The 22709-nt window shown below is 42.0% G+C and overlaps 1 protein-coding gene and 1 long non-coding RNA gene across 8 annotated transcripts in view; both read right to left on the bottom strand.

The window, feature by feature from the left end:
• ctnnd2a (catenin (cadherin-associated protein), delta 2a) overlaps positions 1-15525 on the bottom strand; it is a 142207-nt gene extending 126682 nt beyond the window's left edge. For 4 of the 5 annotated variants that reach the window (XM_057012101.1, XM_057012102.1, XM_057012104.1 and 1 more), the window contains exon 1: positions 15074-15524. The gene's annotated coding sequence lies outside the window, so the exon portion shown is untranslated. Of the gene's footprint in view, positions 1-15073 lie in introns of all 5 variants that reach the window. The other variant, XM_057012103.1, reaches the window with a different exon arrangement.
• Positions 15526-16012: 487 nt separating this feature from the next.
• Positions 16013-21982, bottom strand: LOC130513402 (uncharacterized). 3 transcript variants are annotated; one of them, XR_008946722.1, is made up of 3 exons: positions 21673-21947; positions 21102-21162; positions 16013-18234 (listed from the first exon to the last, which is right to left on the bottom strand). It is a non-coding gene; the product is annotated as an uncharacterized LOC130513402 (long non-coding RNA). The 3 variants fall into 3 exon arrangements; XR_008946721.1 differs by having other exon boundaries at positions 16013-21021; positions 21102-21982; XR_008946720.1 differs by having other exon boundaries at positions 21102-21982.
• Between the last annotated feature and the right edge of the window lie 727 nt (positions 21983-22709).

The following is a 22709-nucleotide window of genomic DNA, read 5'->3' as shown; positions in this document are numbered from 1 at the left end:
ACATAAAGCTGTATGCCCTCAATAGATGTAGACAAAGCTTTATTTTCTTTCACAGATTTTAGTCCACAATAGTGCCAGGCTTTTACAAGAAGCTTCTGTTGCTCTTGAGATTGTTTCAGTTGTTTCAGTTCTATGTCTGCTTTGACAACGTGCAGTCATCCGCCTCAACTAAATAGGACATCTACTTAGAGAGGGCGTGATCAAACACGGATGTGTGCTAGGAAGAAGCTGCATAGATGGATAAAGAGAAAGAGTGGAAAGAAGATGAGAGGACTAAAAGAGAAGAAGTCAACAGGTTCCTGCTGGAAATATATGCATAACGTTCATATTTCATATATTACCCAAAGGAAATATTTTCAGAATCAGTATCTGTTGTTTCTCTGTACTTTTAAATGAATAAATGAAAACTGAGCATACGAATGAAGAAAAGTTGTATGTTTGTACCTGCTTGTACAGCAGCAGGTTTGATAAATGTAGTTTACAACACAATCTTATTGTACTATCTGCATCTGTGAGTCTCACAAAGAAAATGAACCGCTCCTGTCCAGAATCTAGTAGATCGGAGCACCAGGAACACAGCAGCTACAGCTCCTCATAACTGTTGTGGCCACTCTGTTCTGTGAGTTGCTCATAAATGCCAAAGGAACCCCATCAGTTATATTTACGGACCCAAAGGTGACCTCCGACTGGCCCCCAGGCAAAACATGACACCTATAATCATCAGCTGTAACTGTGTAACAATAGTGTTTCTTTTCAATTGTTTCTTAAAATTTACACTCTTCATTCACAAACAAGTCTAAAAGGGGATTTTATTGCAACTGTTAATGTTTAAAACAATTTCAACTCAATACCTGGCATTTACGATGCAGCCATTAAATGAATTTAGTGAAGGATCACTGCACAGTAAAAATGAACAGTAAAAATGGTAGAAATATTTTTTTAACATCAGCCAATGTTTTTGATGCAGAAAATACAGTTATGACATGTGAAATTGCCACTAAGCAGTCAAACACATGCATAATCTTCATCAAAGCTTCATCTGTAACGTGTGATTTTATTTTGAAAATCATATTCCAGTTTGACAGTGAAAAGAGTCTTTTATTGGGCAAATCAAAGCTAAAAGGAAACATAAATCATTACGTTGTTTTGGCAGACTAACAAAAGAATCAATAAAATAATACACGGGTGTAAAGTTTTAACAGCAATAATCTGGCTCCAGTGCAGAGCTCTGAAGCCACCCAGGAGATTCTGCACTCTTCCATGACCGGAAGACTGCACATGCACGTACCGCCGAGACTTGCATGAAAGAGGCCCAGAGCTGTTGAGAACATGGTGATATCAGCCGATCCCTCAAAGCACTGACATTTATAATTTACATGAGGGTGATGGCATTTGCACGCTCACACTCATGCAAGGCGGATTCAACCACCTGTGTGTGAAGATAAGACTCAATACACTCAGCATCTATGACTTTATCTAATGCTTGCATAATGTTCAGACTCATGTAAACTGTAAAATAACTATAGGGACAATCCATCCCAAAAGAGGCATTTTTTCCCTCACCTATTTCTCTTCATCCACCTATACGTACATTCATGTTTTGGTTCTTTTCTTTGATTTCTATAAACCTTTTCTCTAGTCATTGAATAGCTAAGAGTTTCCAGCTTCCTGTCATCATGAGAAATATGACACACACCTCATATTGCTGTGTATTTTACACCTTCTGCCTTCTGATTTCTACCAATCTCGTAGTGTAACGTACGACGTGTAAGGGCTCCTTTACAGTGCTGAAATCTTTCTATTGCTCAATATGCAGAACCTGGGTATTTCTGTGAATACACTTTACTGTCAAGGGTTTTTGCTTTTTAAGTTCTTCAGATGCGCTTTGAGAAGCACTAAAGAACACCCATTTACTTCTCTTCAATGTAGGAATCAGACTGATCCAAAACACTGCAGGTAATAGTGCACATCCAAACAATACACATAAAATGGCAGAGACAGGAGCAATTCAACTACTTTAAGATATCATGGTTTTTGGTGGTCAGTCTAAAAACAAACGTACTTCAGCGTAGACGGGGAGAAGGACGTGACACAAGGACATTCTGTCACTGATAGCAGCATGTCAACAGACGACACCCACACTTAATTCTGGGATCCTATTTTCATCCTCATCTGGCTCCTCAGAGCAGAATGTCTTCCAGCTGAGTTGCTGTCCATCCGCCACAGGAAGGGGGACGCCACCTGGAGGGGCCCCAACTCTGCTCTCTGTCCCTTCTGCTGCAGCAGGTCTTAAAAGAGTCACCTTGGTGTTTTTTTCATTTGTCCTGACATCTTTTCACCACACTGTACTTTTGTAATTAGTAACCAAATAAAAGGATCGTACATGTTTGACACATGCGAAGCAGGTGTGGATACGGAGGGAGTCAGACAGGAAGCTGCTGTGCTAGCATTTTTGGAAGAATGTGTTTGGGTTCCCTGCCTTATCAGCAGCTGAACACATTCCTCCAGACAAATGCATGAGCCTTGCGTCGACATGTTTGTGTGTTTGCTAAGCAAAGCCCGAATATGTGTGTGACATCATGCGTCTGCCTGTCAACGGCGCTGAAAGTGGGAAATAGATTGAGCAGAAAGCGGGAGACAGAATAAAAAGATAAAGGAATTCCGTCCTGTCTCCAAAGCCCCAGGGTGTCACCGAAGAGTTCCACTGTGTTAATCTCTGTGTAATAGCTGAATCACAGAGGAAACAAAAGGGCTTCCGTCCCCATTCACTAGCCACAATTCCTCAGGGCAGCTGCTGAGTCCGTCTGCCTGCCTGCCTGCCTGCCTGCCTGCCTGCCTGCCTGCCTGCCTGCCTGTCTGTCTGTCTGTCTGCCTGCCTGCCTGCCTGCCTGCCTGCCTGCCTGCCTGCCTGCCTGCCTGTCTGGCTGGCTGCCTGCCTGCCTGTCTTCCTGCCTGCCTTTCTGTCTGCATGCATGCATGCATGCTTGTCTATCTGTATGCCTGTTGTCTGTATGCCTGCCTTCCTGTCTGTCTCTTCATCTGTCTGTCTGACTGTGTAAATGCAGACAACCATCACAAGTCTGTCAATATTTATTATTGTTGTGTAAGGCCTCAGTGGGCCGTTAACGTCCTGGTTTAGTGGACTCAGGCGGTGCCGTACACTGCAAAAAGGTGTTAAAATAAGACTAAAGCAAGGTGTTACTGTCCAAAATGGATGTCCTCAGAAAATAAGACAGGGAGGAATAAATGCAGTGAGCCGTGCATTTCTTTTGATTTAAAGGTTTTTAAAATTCTAAGCGTAGGAAAATAAAGACAACACATGCAGGTAAAGGTGGAAGGTTGCTGATTTTTATCTTTTTGTTATTCTGCTTCTTTTTTGTTAGGTCTTTCACTTTTGTTTCTTTTTCTCATTTTGGGTCACCTGTAGCAGGTCCTTAACCTCTACCTCCCTCTCTCAATCCAGCTATTTCACCAAGTTACATTTTTAATGGCTGGTTGAAAGATTCAGGCTCCACAGGTGGGTGAAGCTTTTCTTTACTTTTTTGAAGACAGATGATTGATTTTTGTGTGTTTTAGTAGTTTGCAATATAACAGCTTCTCGGTCATCCTGTCGACGGTTCTTCCTCATTCTATCTCTCATATCGACTTTGTAATGGTTTCACGTAGCATGTTTCAGTTGGAGATCCTGCTCTGCAGTAAGTTGATGGACCTAAGTCAATTCAGGTTCTGTCACGAGAACAAGAGTAAATGAATGAAAATGTGGAAAATCCTGGAATATTGTTGCCAAAATAGAATTTTTTCTTTATATAGTTGTATTGAATGGCTGAGGTAGAACCCCTGCGAGTTTTGTCACCACTGGGACTTGAACTGAAAACCCGCGGCATCTCAGCCCAGCCCCCCCACAGACTGAGCCTACTTCGGAAGATTTATGAGCATAATTCATACATGAGGAATAATTTGAACATGTTTCTATAATCAACCTCTAATTTCAACATTTCCTACATGTTGTGTTCCCTTAAGCTCAGATAAAAAGGAACTGAAAAGGGAAGCAGTTGCCTTTCTGGCAGTTCTGAGCCTTCATTGATAGGAATTTAAATCAAAATATTTCCAGAAAATCAGCCACTTTCTGCAACTAGCTCCGTGGAAACCTGAATAACACTCCTCAGTAAAGGCAGAAAACAAAAAGGCTCATTTCATATTCAAGCGGTCAGCAGGGGTTCCTTTTCCAGCTCCCGGTGCACAGCGGGCTACACCTATCAGCCCTTCACAGGTACCTTCATTAGCTCATTGGGCACTTGGCCGAACCAGCGAGGATCCATTCGGGATGTCTACTCTCATTCACTACCAATAGGTAGGAGACTGGGAGCGGATCAGCAGCATAACCGGCATCAGCAGCCCCTCAAGTTTGTACTGGGCACCACATTTTTCCACATAAACCATACTGTACATAGAAATCCTGTTGTTTTCCGTTTGGTTAGTCTGAAACAAATTGGAACAAAGAGCAGCTGTGACGGTCGAGTGGCGCCAGTGCATCACAGACAAGTGTACTGTTTTCTTACACTCGGTTGCACTCCTACATTGACAACATTGATAAAGGACTTCTGAGATGAGCTCCATGTTCAAACCTGCTTCGTACTACGTGAACAGTTTCTGTGGTTTTCAGCTCATTATAGAAAACACTGCATTCAGCACGTAGTCTAGTTCTTATCTGAGGCCGATGTCAGTAAAGTTAACCACTAACAGTTTTCACATTCAGTGACTCTGATGATGAAAAATGGAAAGATTTGACAGCCATTGAGGGAAAGGTCCAAATTGCCAAAATGCATTTGTCTGCTGATTTATCAAATCAGCACAAATCTGCATCTGTGGCCACATTTGCTGGAGACAAATTCAGAGAGGAAAAAATGATATTTTAGAGAAGTGCCTCCCTTTAGTGCGCTCACAGCATTTTTTTAGACACAGATGAACATTCTAATATGTAATTGAGTTGTAAAGGAAAGTTTCCTTTGGGGTCATCTCTTCAGCCTTTATCATGTTCTTGATGTAAGAAACACAGTGAAAAACACAATACTGAACATTAGAAAGCAACATGCAAGGCAGCCTGAAAGCTAGCACCAAAGGTTTGATTCTTCAGACTCTCAATGATCTTTGCCACTTAAACAGCGGTGGACCTTTTTGATGAGATGACAGATTACGCTGATGCGATGGCAGTCGTGACATCATCACTGGGGAAAAAGAGACGGTTAGCAAATCCCCGCGTCAATCCAGATGGAGCATTCCCACCGCTGACAATCGTAGTCGGAGCCCAAAAAAATCTTGTTCTATTGCCAGCTCAAATGACAATGATTGTCATTCTAACCAACTAAACAAGTCAGATATTAACATATGTTACTGGGTTTAATGGCAAGTGAGAAAGGGGTCAGTGTTTTTTCTCTGGACATAATCACATACACTTATTACAACATCTTCAATGCTCATTAATATGCAAAATTCCTACACATCTCATTTCTAATGTATTTTTCCTCCCTCCACAAGGACAAAATGATCTGGTATTAATGATATAAGAGTTCCTTCCCCACAAGCCACTGAGAGCTCAGTGTTCCTGTCATAGCAAGTTGTGGCATTAATGAACCAATATAAAGGCGTGATGGGTGATGGTCAAATATGATGCATCATGTTAGATGAGTCAAATACACCAGGACTGGATTAAAAGCATAAAATACATAAAAATTGATTTGGACCGCTGATCTACAGATGTGAAACTACAACTTTTTGACCCCTCTTGTTCTGCTCCTACAGAGTATTTATGGTCATATTGTCCTTTTATTGATCAAACAGAATCCTCACTTTTTTCTCTGTACTTTGATGTGCTCCTCACAGAGTTTAATCCCCTGCCTCTGCTGGCGCTCTGCATCACTCATCCCTGCAATTTATGCTGCGGTGTTAGTGACGGAGACAATGGATGCGGGGTCGGCGGGGGCCGGAGCGGCCGGAGAGGCCCGAGGGGCCGGCAGGCGGCCCTTGGGGAAATTCTCTGTGACCTTGTGTTCTCTTAGCACAAGTCACATAAAGGGAGAGGGAGAATACCCATCTGTGCAGTATAACTGCAGAGCCAGGCGGGGGAGGGGCAAGGGGGGGGGCGGGGGTTACCTGTGTGGTCACAACAGAAATCTTCACCAAGCCATGAAAATCCATACGATGCCACACGGAAGCAAACTTCTAAAAGACTTGCAACACTGCTAATGTGTAAAATGATGTAATGCTCTGAAACGCTTGACTAGATCTCAAAAAACCTTTTGCCTCTTGCTCTGCATTGCCGTCATAACAGTTTAAGGCTTGGCGCGCTGGAGGCTTTGGAGCCTCCGGGAGATCATAGCAAGAACACCTGACTATGGCTTTGATTTGATTAGACCACATGATCCCCCATTATTCGACTTTTAAAAAAAGCTTTCAGGCAAGACTGAGGACACGTTTCATTCAATCACATGCATTTCTTCTTCTGGATATTCAAGTCAAGTCAAGTCAGGCTTATTTGACAATTTCTTCACATGTCCATGACATACAAAGGGATTGAAATTACATTTCTTACCGTCCCATATGTAGACAAGTACTAAGAGAGATATTTGGTCTATGAGGACTATGAGGTCTTTGAGGACTAACAGACTTGTCTCGGAATTTAATGGCATTCATGTAGCAACCAAAGAAGGCCAGGGTTCCCCTGCTTCACCTAAGCTATCAGTGAAACGATCCAGAAGTGGATGTGGTATATTTCCCTGTATAACCATTTTTCAGGCTTTTATTGTACAGACAAAACAGTGTGGCTGCAGATCAGCTGCCTCAAAGATCAGAAAGCTAACACCTTTGAGATCCCTCTTACTATTCCAGCTACAGCCGTAATGTGTACCATTGTCTCTAGACCTTACAACACGTCTCCTGTAGTCTGGCTTCCACTACGAGGGGAGGGAGGTGATGTGACAGAAGCGTTAAGTGTGTTCTGTCTCTTTTATCCATCTCTTTGTACACCATGTTTGAGGCTAAGTGAGTTAAACAAGGGTGAGGAGTCTCACTTTACCATTAGAGTTAACAATAGTCACAATGATGCTGCATCCAGCCCAATAGTGTCAGAGGTGATGCTCAATCTATCTGCCTGCGACCTGATAAAAAAAACAACAAGATGGCTAATTCATTAGCATTTTAGCATCAGACTTCGACTAGATCTGTGACATTTAAATTAATACACAAATACTCCTCGGCTGCCCCTTTCTTTTCTGTTAAGCCACTAAGTCCAAATATCTTCAACAATTCCAGTATATTTAGGCTGTAATTGATATGCACAACAGTGAGTTGTGGCCTGACTGTGCAAACATTTTCATGAATAGCTTCTGGGCAAGAATCTCTTTGAGATGACTGAAGACATTCGGGGAAAAGAAGTATTTTTCACCCCGCTCCTCACAAGCAAGAACACAAGCAGGGCTGATGTACTACTGCAGTGCCACTGTGCATTCCGTTAGAATTTCATGAGCCGCACAATATTTATGTTAATTTATATGCGGACAGCAACAGAGTTTCCTGATGAATTATACATAGTAAATGCAACTCACAGAAGACAGGTGAGTAAAATGAAAGGGCGAAGGTTGAGCCACAGTTGAAATGGTTTTATGTCTACATCTGGACAAGTAGCCAAATAATCCCCTGAAAGGGGGGGACCAAATCTCTTAAACCATAAACAACAAAACACCATTATACCAAGCTGTCCATCTCTAATAATATATATTTAAGTACATTTTAGCACTTTAGTGCTTATAAAATGTTATTATATAGAGATTCATGGTTCATCGCTATTTTTCCAATACAATAAGAGAAATTTCCAAGCATTTTTTTGCTATCAGTTTATTGAAACCATTTCAAAATTACCTTTTTAAACAAAATATATTTTTACATTAAATGTACCTGACCCATATAAAAGAACAACAGCACCATATAAAAATAAATGCATCTGATAAATCAATAATCATAAAAAGATCTTAAAATTGCGTATTGTTCGTTTCAGAGTGCTTACAGAACCAAGACCATTGTGTCGAATGGTTCAATACGAATACATTTCCGATATAAATTTCATATATAAAATCCATCCATCCATCCTCTACCGCTTATCCGCTTATATAAAATCTATTTTTTAAATATGATAAATATTCGTATTATTTTAAATAATAAAGTAAATCATTAGCCACCACAAGCTAAATTTGAAATGAAAGAAGTTCACAGTGTACTTTAATAATAAAGTGAAGAATATCTAATAACATAGTAAAGTAATTACAGTTCAAACACAGACCTTAAATGCTGTGAAAATATGGTAAACAATGTTCATATTTGTTCCATGACAACCAGTTTTTTGCCAAGTGCGTCCAGCATTAACATCCTCTATACAATTCAACACAATCATCTTCAAAATGAAAAAAAAACATGATTATTTATCCATCTCTAAACGGCAACTGGAATAAATCTTGATGTATAAAGGATGAACCGAAGGGAAAGAAGCTGAAAATGCTGAATATCAGGTTAGAGGATACACAGCAACGCTGACACGAGCTTCACTCCGAACAGACACTGTGTGTAGCTGCCTTTCTTGGCTCGGGGACTGTGAAATGAAATCGAATAATATGGACAGCAGAGGCTCCGCTGTGGTTGTAGCGCTCCAGTGTCAACACACATCAATAAACAACCTAATAAAAAGCTTCATGGTCAACACATTATTTCAGCTACCGTACTTCTTTCAGACTGGGCTTAAGGCACTGGGCTGGATCCTTCCCCAGCCTCTTGAGTCCATCTTTGTCCTGCGACTTCACCGCTTCCAGCAGCGAACCGTGTCCACATTGTCTCATATTACCCATCTGCTGATCTGCGTTTCCTCCTCATTTGTTTCCTGGTGACTGAGATGGACACAAAATCTGGCACATGGGGCAATAAAACTGGTGGCTCAGTCAATAAAGGGGCCATTGTGGCGTTCTCTCTCTGCTTTTTGTCTCAGCCTTTCCCATCCTTTCCATCAAACCTCTTTTTTTTCTATTTTGAGTTTTTCTCCAGATGTGAGGAAGCTTTTGAGTGACAGCTGGAAGTGGCCAAAGTAATAAACAGGTGATAAGGATCAGTGTGTGGTGCTGATGGGCTGGCTGCTGATCCGACCACAGGCATCAGGTATGACATTTACACTGCATGGATGGCCTCAAGCTTTTAAGAGAGATTCCCCTCCCGTGTGTGTGTGTGTGTGTGTGTGTGTGTGTGTGTGTGTGTGTGTGTGTGTGTGTGTGTGTAATCCAAATATAGCCAGTAGTAAACTTCCAACATATAGTTTTATTCTAAAAAATGTTTTTAATGGCGCTTTCATGAGACTTCACAAACCTGATCCCACATTCACTTCCAAGTGAACTCGTTTGATTGACTTTTATTACTTTTAAAATATGGGCTCGATGCCCTATAAACATGGCTTAAAGGACATGGTGTCAGAGACACAGTATGTGGTCCACGACTAACAACACTGAGAAGATCATAAATCAGAACAAATTGCTGCTTTAATTGAAGGTTAGGCATACAAGGAACGGATGTCTAGAGGAACTCTCAAGGTCACCGCACATTACACGGGAACATATAATAATAAAGGGGAAATGTACATATGAAATGAGCTTATCTGATAACGGGGATGGGGGGGGGGGGTCCCACACAGACTATTTTCTGCTGCCATAGAAAAACATGAAATATGATGCTGATAACAAATCCTCTTATGTTTCATCGCACTGTCATCAATCTGGGCTTATTTTAGGTGCTTTCGCAGCAGTGAAATGCAAAATGTGCGTCCTCATCCTCTGGAATAAGTACATTAAACACACACACACAGACACACATTGCTCATATTTCACAGGTGTTCGTAGGGTACAAAACACGTTATTTCCCACTTGATCAGCCAGGGATAATAACATGTTGCTGTTCAGAGTGACAATATGAAGCCATGAACCAACATCCCTCCTCTACCTTATTTTACCCTAAGAAACATTCATGCCTGTGCGTCCACGCTCCACCTGTTGCAGATAATGTAAGGTTGTGTTTCATTTCCCATGAAAAGAGGACAAAAACCACTGAAGTGCAGCAGTTTCAAGGAGCCTACTTTGACGATTTCACTGTGAGCTGCGGCTCAGCAGACATGCTAGGTAGAAGTGGCTCTTGAGAGGTCCTTTAGCATTTTTCACAATTCCTAACTGCCTTCATTTAAGTGAATTCTACTCACCGGACCATCATTTGGAGCACAAAACTCACAACGCAGAAGTGTTTCTATCCAAAAATACCATGGGGTGAAACTTGGACGCGAACAATGTTGATGCATGTTCAAAGTTAAGTTATGCATGATCAAGCTTGCCTTTTTACCCAGGGAAATAGAGCTCAGATGTGCTCTGGCTATGGATTTTTCGATGAAGCTCAATTAACTCCAGGAGACCTGCTAGCTGAGCCAATTATTACTCTCCTTTGCAAGTTTAATGTGGCAGGTGCAGAAGTGATGTCATAGCTAGGCAACCGCAGATTTGATGTGCTGAGTGTTGGGCCGTGCACATGCACCATAAGGCTTCAACAACGATCAATCTATAGATGGAGGTGGTTTTGGTATTTACTATTTCACCTTTTACTTCCTCTTTGGTTTCTACTTTTTTCTATTTACACTATTTCTACTAATCATGTTTTCCTGCTGTCTTTTAGACTCTTCATTTCGACTTCCTGTCTTTCTTCATTTTGAACTCATTGCTCGTTTCCTTTCTATTACCTTTAATTTTTTTGCTCTCCCTGGTGGAAACGTGTGCTGACAGAGGAAGTCCCCACTGCAGTGAGTTCATTGCCACCAGCAGGAAGGTCCCCCTACATGAGCCTGGTCCTGCTCAAGGTTTCTTCCTGTTAAAGGGGAGTTTTTCCTTGCCACTGTTGCTTGTCTGGGGTTAGGCCCTGGGATTCTTGAAAGCGCCTTGAAACAATTTTGATTGTATAAGATGCTATATAAATAAAGATTGATTTGATTGGAGGGGGGGAAGAACCAAACACTAAATTTTTCCTGTCATTATTTCCCTCGAACACAAGCTAGCGTTGCAGTACAAACTGAGGAGTCAATTCAAAGGATTCTTTGTGTTGATATGTATTATTTTTCTTTGATAGCATAACACGAATTAATGCCTCAAAATGCTGGATCCATCCCATTTTCAGCTGATGAAATGATGCTACACGATGATTACAGGGAGCATAGATGGTTGCTCCCTGTAATCTAAACAGCAAAGGTGCTAAGGAGGAGAAATGTGTCTACTGAAAATGAGCAGAGTAAATATAGACCTTATAATTACTATAATCATTATTTTCATGTTATTGATTCTTTATATCATTAAACTTTCTCCCAAGTAGCCACTTTGGGGCTGCTCTGACCATAATTTGATGAAAGCTCATTTCTCAACATACAAAAGTCAACGGTGAGACAATAGTGAAATACTGAGATGTTTGTTTTTTAATAGTCCTGTTAGCATATATAGATGTTATATTAGTATATAATATATAACTAGCACAGAGAGGCAGAGGACCAACATCAGGAGCATAATTTCATTGCTTCCTTTCTTCACAAATAAGCTAAAGGTCCAGTGATGACCTGCCATCCTTTGACATACATGGATCCTCCATCCAGCTTCAAGGACTCTGGTGATGGAATAGAGTCATTGACATCTGACCTTCTGGCTGAAGATTGAGCTCCCTTTATAAATACACTGTGTGCGGCGAGCATATGATGAAGAAAAGCCTAAATTACACTCATTCATCCGGGTCTCCACAACAACGGTGGGGTCTCCAGAACGGCACATGCTAGGCTGTACTATTACGACATTAGATTGTGAAATTCTGTCACACTCATTCATTTAAATAATGTTTAATTATGTCAGCGTGAGGTTTTATCATAGTGGGATTTTTAACTTGTCTTTTAAAATCAATAATAGTTTAGGTAAAAAAGTGGAGTAAAAAACATTTATGTTGCATTTGATTAATGGGAAATAATAAAACTGAAATGTTATGTGAGTGTTTTACTGGGGTCTTCACAGACCACTTCAATATGGGGCCCAGTTCTGGTACCAGGGAGGAAAGGCAAAGCTGCTAAAAGGCTAAAAACGTGCATGTTTAGCTGTAACCTATGTTCAGGAGATCTATGGCCAAATAATCAATGACCTTAGTGAGATTCCAAATAAGCAGAAACTCCGTTCCAAGCGGTTGGACTTAATTCAGGATGAAATAACAAGATCTGCTGTCCTGATTTTAACTCTTGAAAGGCACACGACAGATTGATAGAAGAGTGGTGACGTTCCGTTTGAGAAAACTCAGTGTTTGGCTTTTAAAAGACCTTCTCAATCGCCATTAAATTGTTAAGAGCATCCACTTGTGAAATTGCTACAGATCGATGGGTTCTTTCCATCAGATTCAGATCCAGGTAGCGCACGCACCCGCCTGCCAGCGTTGCATTTCTCTTCTGGGTTGGTTCACTTCTGGAACTTCATGAGAATGAAAAATCAAACTTTCTGCATCCCAAACAAATTTTTAGGCTGAAAGTGTGAACGAGTGTGAAAAGCAGGAGATGGAAGAAAGAAAAACTCATGTTCCTAAAATATCCCACAGTAATGGAATAGTGTGAGACTGCACAAGCAGATGAACATTTTCACGTCAGGAAACAAACTCACAGGCGTCCCGCCAGCAACTCAAGCATCAAGTCAGCTGAGCACGCTGTGGCTGTCAATTAGCGCCTCCCCAGCCCCCATGAATATGAAATCAATGCGCGGAGCGAGTATAGATCAAATGTCAGCCAGCTGCCTGAGGCTCAGTCAGATTTTATTTTACAGAAAGCACCAACAACACCCTGCAGAGCCACACTTTAAGCACATCATCATCAAGTTTATCCCTCTGCTTCTCCTGGAGATGGTGGTACATCTTCCACGGTTAAGTCTTGCCTGTTCTTGACTCTTCTTTATATCTTAAAACAGCACGAATAAACAAATTTTTAATTAAAATAGGTTGTGTCCATTAGGACAACTGTGATAGACCCTAAATGAACAGGAGCAGGAGACTACTTAAGATGAGGATATCTTTAGCTCGGGTTAGCGGTTAGCCCTCAGGTTAAGCTCCCGAACCAGCTGCATCACATCCGTGTCTTCTTCCTCTGGAGAAAAGCCATTGGTATATTTTCAAAGGTGGCTTCAGTTAATAAAACAATACTACACAAGTGTCTCGTGTCCCCCCCAGTCCAACACGGCATGTGCAGGAGATTCTGGAAACAGGCAAGCGGCAGAAAATCAATATGAAGGGTCGGAGGTCAAGTTTACCATTATTAGATTTGCTCACTGACAGGCTGTAGCTGTAGTGGGAGAGCAGGTGTGTGATGCTGTCACATTAATTATGAAAATGATGACAGCCTCACTTAAATGTGTCTGTTGCATTACCAGGTCCGAAGTCACAATCTGACGACTTTACAGTAATCCACCCATGTCCGAGCTCTATATTTATTTATAGATATAATATTCATCCTTGTTTCTGTACAACAAAAGTTTGGCAGGTGCAGAGTGGATCTGCTATATGAGCAGTGCAGAAAAACGGTCAAAAATAATAGCAAGAACCGGAGCAGCTACAGTGTTTGACCTGCTCTTGCTCTGCTTTCTTACGGGGAGCGTAACTCTTCTTTAAACACTCTCCCCCTTTATCAACATTACTCTGTAGCAGCTGCTGGTCCAGCTCATCCAGGCACATCTTTGGACTGTTGTCAGCACTCCATCCCATGGAAGTCTGCCAGAAGCCGCTCTGGTGGATCAATAGGCACCGGTGGCTAGCTTTTCCTCTCTTTGCTCGCTCTCCCTCTCATGGCTACTACAGTACAAAGACTGTTCTGTTCTGTTCTGCCGGCACAGCAGAGTGATTAAGCACTAGCGCTGCGCTGCTGCGTGAATTAGCTTAATCTGTGTCCGCAATGAAGGACAAGGCTTTTCATGCCCACTGGAGACATTTACTGGACATAAAGGAAGCTAATCTTTAGGAAATTTGGAGTGCATTTGGAGCGTGTGTGTGTGTGTGTGTGTGTGTGTGTGTGTGTGTGTGAGGGAGACATACAGTGATATTTTAATGCTTCTTATCCTGCAACAATGACAAATGTAATGAAGTTCCTGAAGATGTGTTGCTTCTGGGCAACAAGAAGGTTGCTTGGAATTCCTGAAAAAGTCCGGAAAAAAATAAATCTCTCTGTACATTTGTGCACCACCATATTCTCCTTGTTGCTATCGTACCTGCGTATGAAAGAGTTTGAAAGCGGCACAGAGCAGAAGACACAGCAGGATAATGTGATGCACACGTAGCTGCTGTGTAACAGGCCATCGTGCACAAGTGCAGATACTCAGTAGGGTGAACATGGTCCCACAGCATGCCTCACAGCAGCCCTCCTCCTCTTCTCCTCTACATCATCTGATGGATATTGTCTGCCCTTGACAGATGACCAACGCTGGCTCGCTCACTCACCCTCCTGCGTCCATCTATTGATCAACGTGCATGTAAGGCTGTGGGAAAGGTATGGACTCTTTACCCTTATATACCCGCACATACCTGGGAAACATCTAGAAGCACTGTCCTTAGCTTATACCTGTGACACAATACTGGATATAAGATTTATATCGTGTACGTTTTTGTATCGTGTACAACTTCAGGCTGCAAGTACAAATGTCACCACCTAGTTGCAAGCAGTGTTGTTTTGGTGGTTCTGGCACACCTTCAGGTCGCTTTTACGCACGGCGAATGGATGATTTATCAGCGTCCAGCTGGTGTGGAAACGCCGCACCAACAAAAACAAAAGCAGCACTTTTGCAACCCCATCCAGTGCTCCACGACTCACGCTTGGATATTCCTGCACATCACCAAAAATTTGCAAGACCGCGTCTTCCCCGAGCTCTAGAGACAGTGCCGAACCTGCCAGCCTCTTCTTCCCTTCTTCCTAAAATCCAAACTCCACTTGATGACAGAAAAGGCTTTAGCTTACCGAAATGAGCTCCTGGTCACTGGCAGCCGCCGGCTTTCGTTCGTTTCCCTTCTTGGTCCGCCTCCGGTTCAAATCAATCCGCTAAGATCAGATGAGAAAGGAGCTGTGCGCCTCGCCGCTGCGTCCTGCGTGCACAGTTGCCGGAGATGGAGCGACCATTTGCCGGTACGCTGGACTGAAGCAACCGCGGGGGGGGAGGAGGAGAAGGAGGTGGAGGAGGAGGAGGAAGAAGAAGAAAAAAGAAGAGAAGGACGAGGCGAGGCGCTGGGTTCGAAAGCGAGAGAAAAGGGAGAAAGAGGACAGCGGCGAAGCACTGCAGCGACGGGGAGGTAACGGCACCGGGGAGGACGCAGACGGCGACTCGCGCGCGCCCTTCAACGCACGTGCGCGCGCAAGCGCCGCGCTGCTGTCTAACAAGGATACGGAGTGCCACCCTGAGGTGGTTACTGGGAGTGATGATCTATCTATCTATCTATCTATCTATCTATCTATCTATCATCTATCTATCTATCTATCTATCTATCTATCTATATCTATCTATCTATCTATCTATCTATCTATCTATCTATCTATCTATCTATCTATCTATCTATCTATCTATCTATCTGACACAGAATGTTTCCCAGTGTCAGTCAGTCAGTTAGTTAGTTTGTTTTTTTGTTTGTTTGTTTCCTGATTGCCAAGCAGCTGCTGACCTTTAAGCATCCTCCATCAGCCTCCAGCTGAAGACCTAAAATTGTATTTTTGGCTCCTGAGGTTAGGGGACATCTTTTTTCCTTCAGCACCAAAGCCCCCACCCCCACCCCTAAACCCACACCTTTATCGTGTGCTCTCTTTGGCACCATGGCAACCAACTCCCTGAGGGATTTAGATCACCAGATATGTACTCCGTCATCTCTTCATTCCCCTCGTTTCCTTCATCATACACAAAAACAACACTTTGGAAAACAGACTTTGATTTATTGAATTTGATATATGTACATTTTACAGATCATACTCATATTTGTACTGTATGAATTATGTAGTGATTATCTTAACCTGACAGAAGTTTCATACCAGCGTTCTGCTTTAGCCATCACATCTGTTCATCTCACGAGGGTGATTGGGAACCATCCAACCACTAGAGGGCACCATAAGACCCGGACCCCCCATCTTTGAACAAATACAAGGAAGAAATAAAAGTTACTGAGACAACATAATTATTTGCTTTACTTCCATCAATCAATCAATCTTCTAATGAGGCTGATATTACAGAAGGGGTCCAAGAATTCTAATTACAGACAGACAGACAGACAGACAGACAGACAGACAGACAGACAGACAGACTGACTGACTGATTGACTGACTGACTGGCTGACTGACTGGCTGACTGACTGGCTGACTGACTGACCGGTTCCAAACAGGTTCCATGCAAACACCAGCATCGAGCTGGGCTAAAAGGGGACCTGGTCTAAGACTCAGTGGTGAGGTGGGTCATGCTGAAGGGGCTACAAACCAAAAACACCAACAGTGAAAGCTATGAACCGCCATTTTAAATCTACAACCAGCAGATCGCACCACACATAGTCACGTGACCACCTAATGACGTGGGTCTGACTTGGCTCCACTTGGCTCTTGGCCTCTGGAAAAGCTTTGGATGCACCTGGTTGGAAGCAGTGACGCACCAGCACCACATGTGCACCAGATTCTCTTCCGAGGAAAGCGGTTAACTGAGAGCCACAGTTAAGCCAATATAAACTTGAGAGCCATGTAAATAAAAGGCAAGCTAACAGCCCGAAACCTGGTTCAACTACCAACTACCAGAGCAGAGCTGTGGAGAGGGTTATAAAGAGGAGAGAAGGAGATGAGAGAGGCGAAATAAGTGCTGTTGGAGAACAGGAGCTTTCAGAAGAGCGGTGTTTTCTAGAGGGTAGGTAGAGAGGGTCCCTCCTGCTCTGACAGAGCTCTGGAGCTGGTTCCTCCATCGTTAACAGGACAAGAGAAGAGTCTGGATTGTTGGCTTTGCCAGGCGACGCTCACAGAGGACGAAGTCTGCTCCAAGCAGACTGTTCCAGGATGAGGGAGCGGATCCAGCTGGTACTCAGGTGTTGGAAATTCAGGTGTTCACAAGAGAAAACGAAACATTTAATTAATATATGAATTGAACAAAAAAAAAACATGGTAATAATTAACGGTAATCATAACAAAAATTTGTGTTATGTGCATAAAAAAGTACCATTTAAGAAAAATATTCACAACTACAATTAATTCTGACCTGCAACAGCAGAAACTTTAACCGTGCTTAATAAAGACTGTAACTATGACAGTAACACACATCCCATCCAACACATGCACGGCGGTTGTTGCACAAGGAGGGGTGACAGACGAGCTTTCATCATTCCTGAGTCATAAAGCTAGTTCCTGTTCTTGGCACTTGGATTTTTAGCCTCCCGATTATGGTGGTGGCTTCATCACATGTCACAGAGAAATCCAGAAAAAAAAATGGTGTAAAGGAAGGCAAACGTGCAGTGAACAAAGGTTAGAGCTGGTGATCCCGTTCATCAGAAACTACCAAAGCACACCGCTACAGAATCACACTTTTTCATCTCAACTGGCTGGAAACTAATCTAATCTAAAAGGCTTGTGGGTAAAAGACCTGAGTCAACAGAATTAATTTTCATCATCGTTCTGTCCCTTTTAAAAAGGGTTGGTTTTGTTTCAGGCCCAAACTCACATGGCTAAGTCTTAAGCTGCAGTTTTCATACCTGAATGCAACATATTTACTTTCGTTTCCTGCTTGTTTGGTTTGTGAAGGACTTTCTTTCATAAAGTGAGAGGATGTGTGGAAATAAGCCGGCTAACCAGACCCAATAAATATTGGCAGCTTACTTCCACGCTTATTTCTCCTTTTCTCCCAATATACAATCAACACAGAAGAATTGAAAACCAAACATATCACGGACCAAACGCAGCGAGCACACATGCAAGGCTTCTATTCCACCCATGCATAGTTTGCAAGTGAATCACAACACACCAGGCAACAAATAGAATCCTGCTGTGAAACATCACCTGTGTGTTTGATTGTTGTAGTCATGGTAACAGGGACAGCTTTTTTAGTGTCACGATGCAGTGCTTCCCGGCAATGCTGTCAAAACCTGATGGATGACTTTAATTACTGTGAACTTCAGCATGGTAACACACACACACACACACACACACACACACACACACACACACACACACACACACACACACACAGACCGATTAAACAAAATCAATTCATCATAGAACCTAGAACTTGCAGCAGCCCTCACAAGGTAACATTGTATTTCTTTGATTGAATCGATAGATTCCACATTTTTGAGTCTCACTTCAGCATTTTTGAGTCATAATTTCCTGCTAAATTCAAAATAAGGTTGGAATAAAGTTTTCTCTACAACGCCACGGTGATTCACTAATTCAAGTGGGCAGCGTTTCAACATTTATCTTCTTTTCCCAGCACCACTTTGATTTCACTTCCTCTACGAGATTTAGGGCCGATATCAATTTATTAAAGAAAGGATATAATTCTATTGCTAATTTACTAAAATAATTATATTGCTAATTTTATTTGGTAGCTAAAATATTAATATTTTCTCAGTTTAATGTCTTTTATTATTTGAAAAAAGCTGTGAGAAATACTAAAGATACTGGAGATAGTATCGTTAATCAAAAAGGCATCTCTTGACTTTTCTTTACAAAAAAAACTGCTTTCTTATTTTAACTATGTTTTATTCAGTTGTCTACATTCCTTAAAAATCTTGAATGTTGGATCTATTCATTTGAATGATTAGCATACATGAAACATCCAGCACACAGGTATAAGAGCATTTTTAGCTTTAGTTTAATTAATACAAATTACAAAATTATGATTTATATATTCAGACCTTCCCAATAATGAAATTGGAATTTCTTGTGAAAAAACACTTTATTTAAATAAACCAGGGTATTTGTGATGTACTATTAAGTGCTTAAATGTTTCATCGTCTCTGCTCGCTCTCCTACTCTAGATGATATTTGATTCTACCCCAAACTGCCTTTTCCCACGTTGCTCACTGGCAACTTTTCACGAATGAAAGCCCTTGGCTGTCCTGACCCACCGCCTGTAACCCCAGCAAAACTATGTAGACTCCAACGACTGTAATCTGTTTCTCTTTGTTTTTCTTCGGCTCTCAGGAAATTTAGTCTCATTCAGTAGAAAGTAGAAGTGTGATTTTAGATCTTTATGCCACAGATCTGTAAAATGGCCTAATGTTAATGTTGGTGTAACCAGAGTTCTCTGAGTGTCTCTCGTCATCTTGTTGCCTTTGTTTGTTCCAAAAGGCACTTTAATGGTCAAAGACCTTGAATAGTTTCCACGCATCCAAGATACATAACTATCCATATTCTATTATTTCCTCTCAGCTCTTGGATAGGACAGTTTAGATAAGAGCAGTCTTAGGTTAGGTTCTTTGCTCTCCTCAGCCAGCTGACTTTTAAACTGACTTTTGTTAAAACACCATCAACTTTGATTTAAAGGGTTATAAATCTATTTTGAAACTAAGCCTTAACTAGGATTGAGAAATAAGATAGTTAATAATCACGTACTTTTTACATCTATTTAAAGCTGCTTCAGTGTTATTTCATTGTTTTGAACGTCACCAGTTCAAAGATGATAAAACAACATTTCACCACCAATTATCACAATAAATGGCATCTACTCGATGGAATTAGCTGAATCCAAAAAGAAAAAGAGTGTTCATTTTTGCTAAACATACATATATGCAGGTAGTAACAGACTTTCTACAGTGTAGCTGCAATGTGAGCTTCACAGGGTGCTTCCTGCTGTGTTCATTAATACGGGCTTCCATGTGCGCTACAAGTATGTTCACACATGCACTGTTACATGACTTTAAACTAGCTGGGACCCATTTGAAGACTACATCGTCTACAGAATGCCAACCTGACAAAACATCACACTCTCGTCTTTACTTCCGTGGAATCCACTTGTCTACAGATCTCTAACTAGCAACAACATGGACTATAATACACACTATAAATAAATATGTTTTGTTTATTGTCATTACAGCACGTCCTTATATATTAGTTATAATAGTCTTGTCAGGTCAGCAATGGACAGAGACAGCACTGTTCAAAGTCATGTATGTTTTATTACATGTTCTGTGGACACAGACAGGGCACATGTGAACATAACTGTGGCACACATATAGTGAAGAATGCTCACACAATGCAAACAAGCTTTTCACATTAGGGAAAGTGAATTTCCTTTGGAAATGTTAAAGGTAATTTAAAACCAACACTGGATTTGATGAAGGTCCTCAAGCGGTTTTAAACCTGCTGGTGTTCCACAAGAGTGGCTCAAACTCTTCCACGTCGTCCCCAAGACTAAAGAGTGATCTGATATTCAGGGACAAAGTCTAAAAATGTGCATGAATAAATGAATGAATGGATTCGGGAATTAAACGCTGACCGTGCACTTTTATGTCTTTTGACGTATCCGTTTTTGCTGACTGATCCGCTCTCTTCTGTTTACACTAGGATAATAATCTAGATGTCAGTGTACGTGCACGTCGAAGCACAGGTGTGACTGACCACCAGTGTCTGTTACGTCTATACGAGAGGAGCCCTGTCAGGGAGGACGGAAGTAAAATCACATGCTGTGGCCGCGCCGCGTTACGCACAACGTGAGATCCAGTAACAGCGGTGCTGGGCGACTCGTGCTTTTCAGGTCAAAGCTACCAAATCGGAAGAGTTGTGCAGCAATCCAGATATGTCAGCTCTGCAACTCGAACCCGTGAAGAACATGAATGAAGAATGACCAATGGTAAGTACGGGAAATGTTCCATTGGGCGCGGAGGGAAACTGGCTGGCCAGAAGCGGTAACGCACCCAGTAAATTGCTGTTGTGGCCACAAATCTCCCGATTAAAAGCTGAAAACAGGTCAGTTTAGTAGATTTAGCCAAATCCAGCAGCGTGTGAGCGCGTAAAAATCAGGCTTTTCGGAACTCACCGGCAGCGGTAGGCGAGCGCATCTGTCCCGGCGTCCTTCCCAGCGACTGACTGAGCTCAACCTGTGCAGGGAAACTTTGCTTGTTTTCTGGGGAATTCTGCGTAGTTGACTTCCCGTTGCTCCAGTCAATAGGAAACCGAAAGTTTAGGGTTTTACGGGAATTGTGTTTCCAGTGATTACAGGAACCGAGGCTTGGAAAGTTTTAACGCTTCACTCGTTTCATGTAAAGAGACACAAAAGACGAGTTTTTGTATTTAAAAAAGACTCTTAACAGGGTATTAATGTAGTTGAACCCATTACTTAATTTCTTTTAATGTTCAACCTTGTTTGTATTGTACAAAGAACAATTGTTGGCACTGTGTAATCATCCATCGAAGCGAGAATGTCGGTCGTGTTTATTTTTATTCGACGACCCAATTATTTAGACACCACTATTCACTGAGGATAACCTATGGAGGATGTTTACATCCAGTCAGATTATGTGGCAGCGGCAGACTGAAACCAAACTAATGACGAGTGGAAACTAATGAACTAAAAATAATAAAGCAAGAATGGAAAATAAAAGACAAACCACCCAGCAGCGGGGCCTCCAGGCCAGTGAACTTCACTTTCATAATGGGAACGGCCCTCGCCTGTGCTAAAATATGGATATCGGTCGGTCGGTCGGACACACACACACACACACACACACACACACACACACACACACACACACCACCACCACCACACCACCACCACCACCACCACCACCACACACGTAGCATATATTACAGATATTACAGAAGATAAAATGTGGTGAATGCCCTCCCTCTCTTTCTCCCCCTCCCTTTTTGTCCCTCTTCTCTTAACCCCCCCACCCCCCCCTTCCCCTTGCCTCAAACACTGACGTTGACGTTTTGATTTTTGCAGCCGCTTCTTTGCATCAGTCTCCTCGTTCTTCTGCTTCTACCTCAGTCTCTGACCTGCGACAGAAATCAGTTTCTCAGAGACGCGCCCGAACTTTACAACGCAATTGTGAAAACTGACCTTGACAACACAGTAAGAGATCTGTCTGTCCGTCTGTCTGTCTGTCCGTCCACATATATATATATATATATATATATATATATTTATCCATTCATCACCCCTCTACTCAAATTTCCCAACTGAAAGCTTGGCGAGACACTTTATGCAGGATGAGTTTCACTATTTGTGTAAATATTCCGATTTTTGGACAAAATCCGAATCTTTTGCTTTCAATTACAGAAGGTCTCGTGAAAACTACAAGGCAAATGTCAGCTAGTGCAACAGCTGATGCACTTTATTGTAATCCTGCTCTGCAATAAAGCTTATCGATGTGCTCGTTATTGGCTGCCCCCCAACAAGGTTCACTGAGTCCCATTAGTTGCTTAGCAGCCCAAAAAAAAGCTTTCTTCCTAACTTGTGTTTCTTTCCTGTTTGTTGAAGAGAGAAAATATCTCAGCCTCATTGCAGGAAATATCGTGCCCGCAGCTGAGATTCAAGGCAGAAAACTGCACCCCCAACACCTCAGTAGGTCATTATTCTGTTCTTGGCAGGAGAATTTCCTCTTCATAATTAATGATTGGAATGTTATTCTTTAGAGAGTGA

Source organism: Takifugu flavidus, chromosome 17, assembly GCF_003711565.1.
Source record: "Takifugu flavidus isolate HTHZ2018 chromosome 17, ASM371156v2, whole genome shotgun sequence".
NCBI classification, from domain to species: domain Eukaryota; kingdom Metazoa; phylum Chordata; class Actinopteri; order Tetraodontiformes; family Tetraodontidae; genus Takifugu; species Takifugu flavidus.
This window is presented reverse-complemented; position numbering and strand designations above follow the sequence as displayed.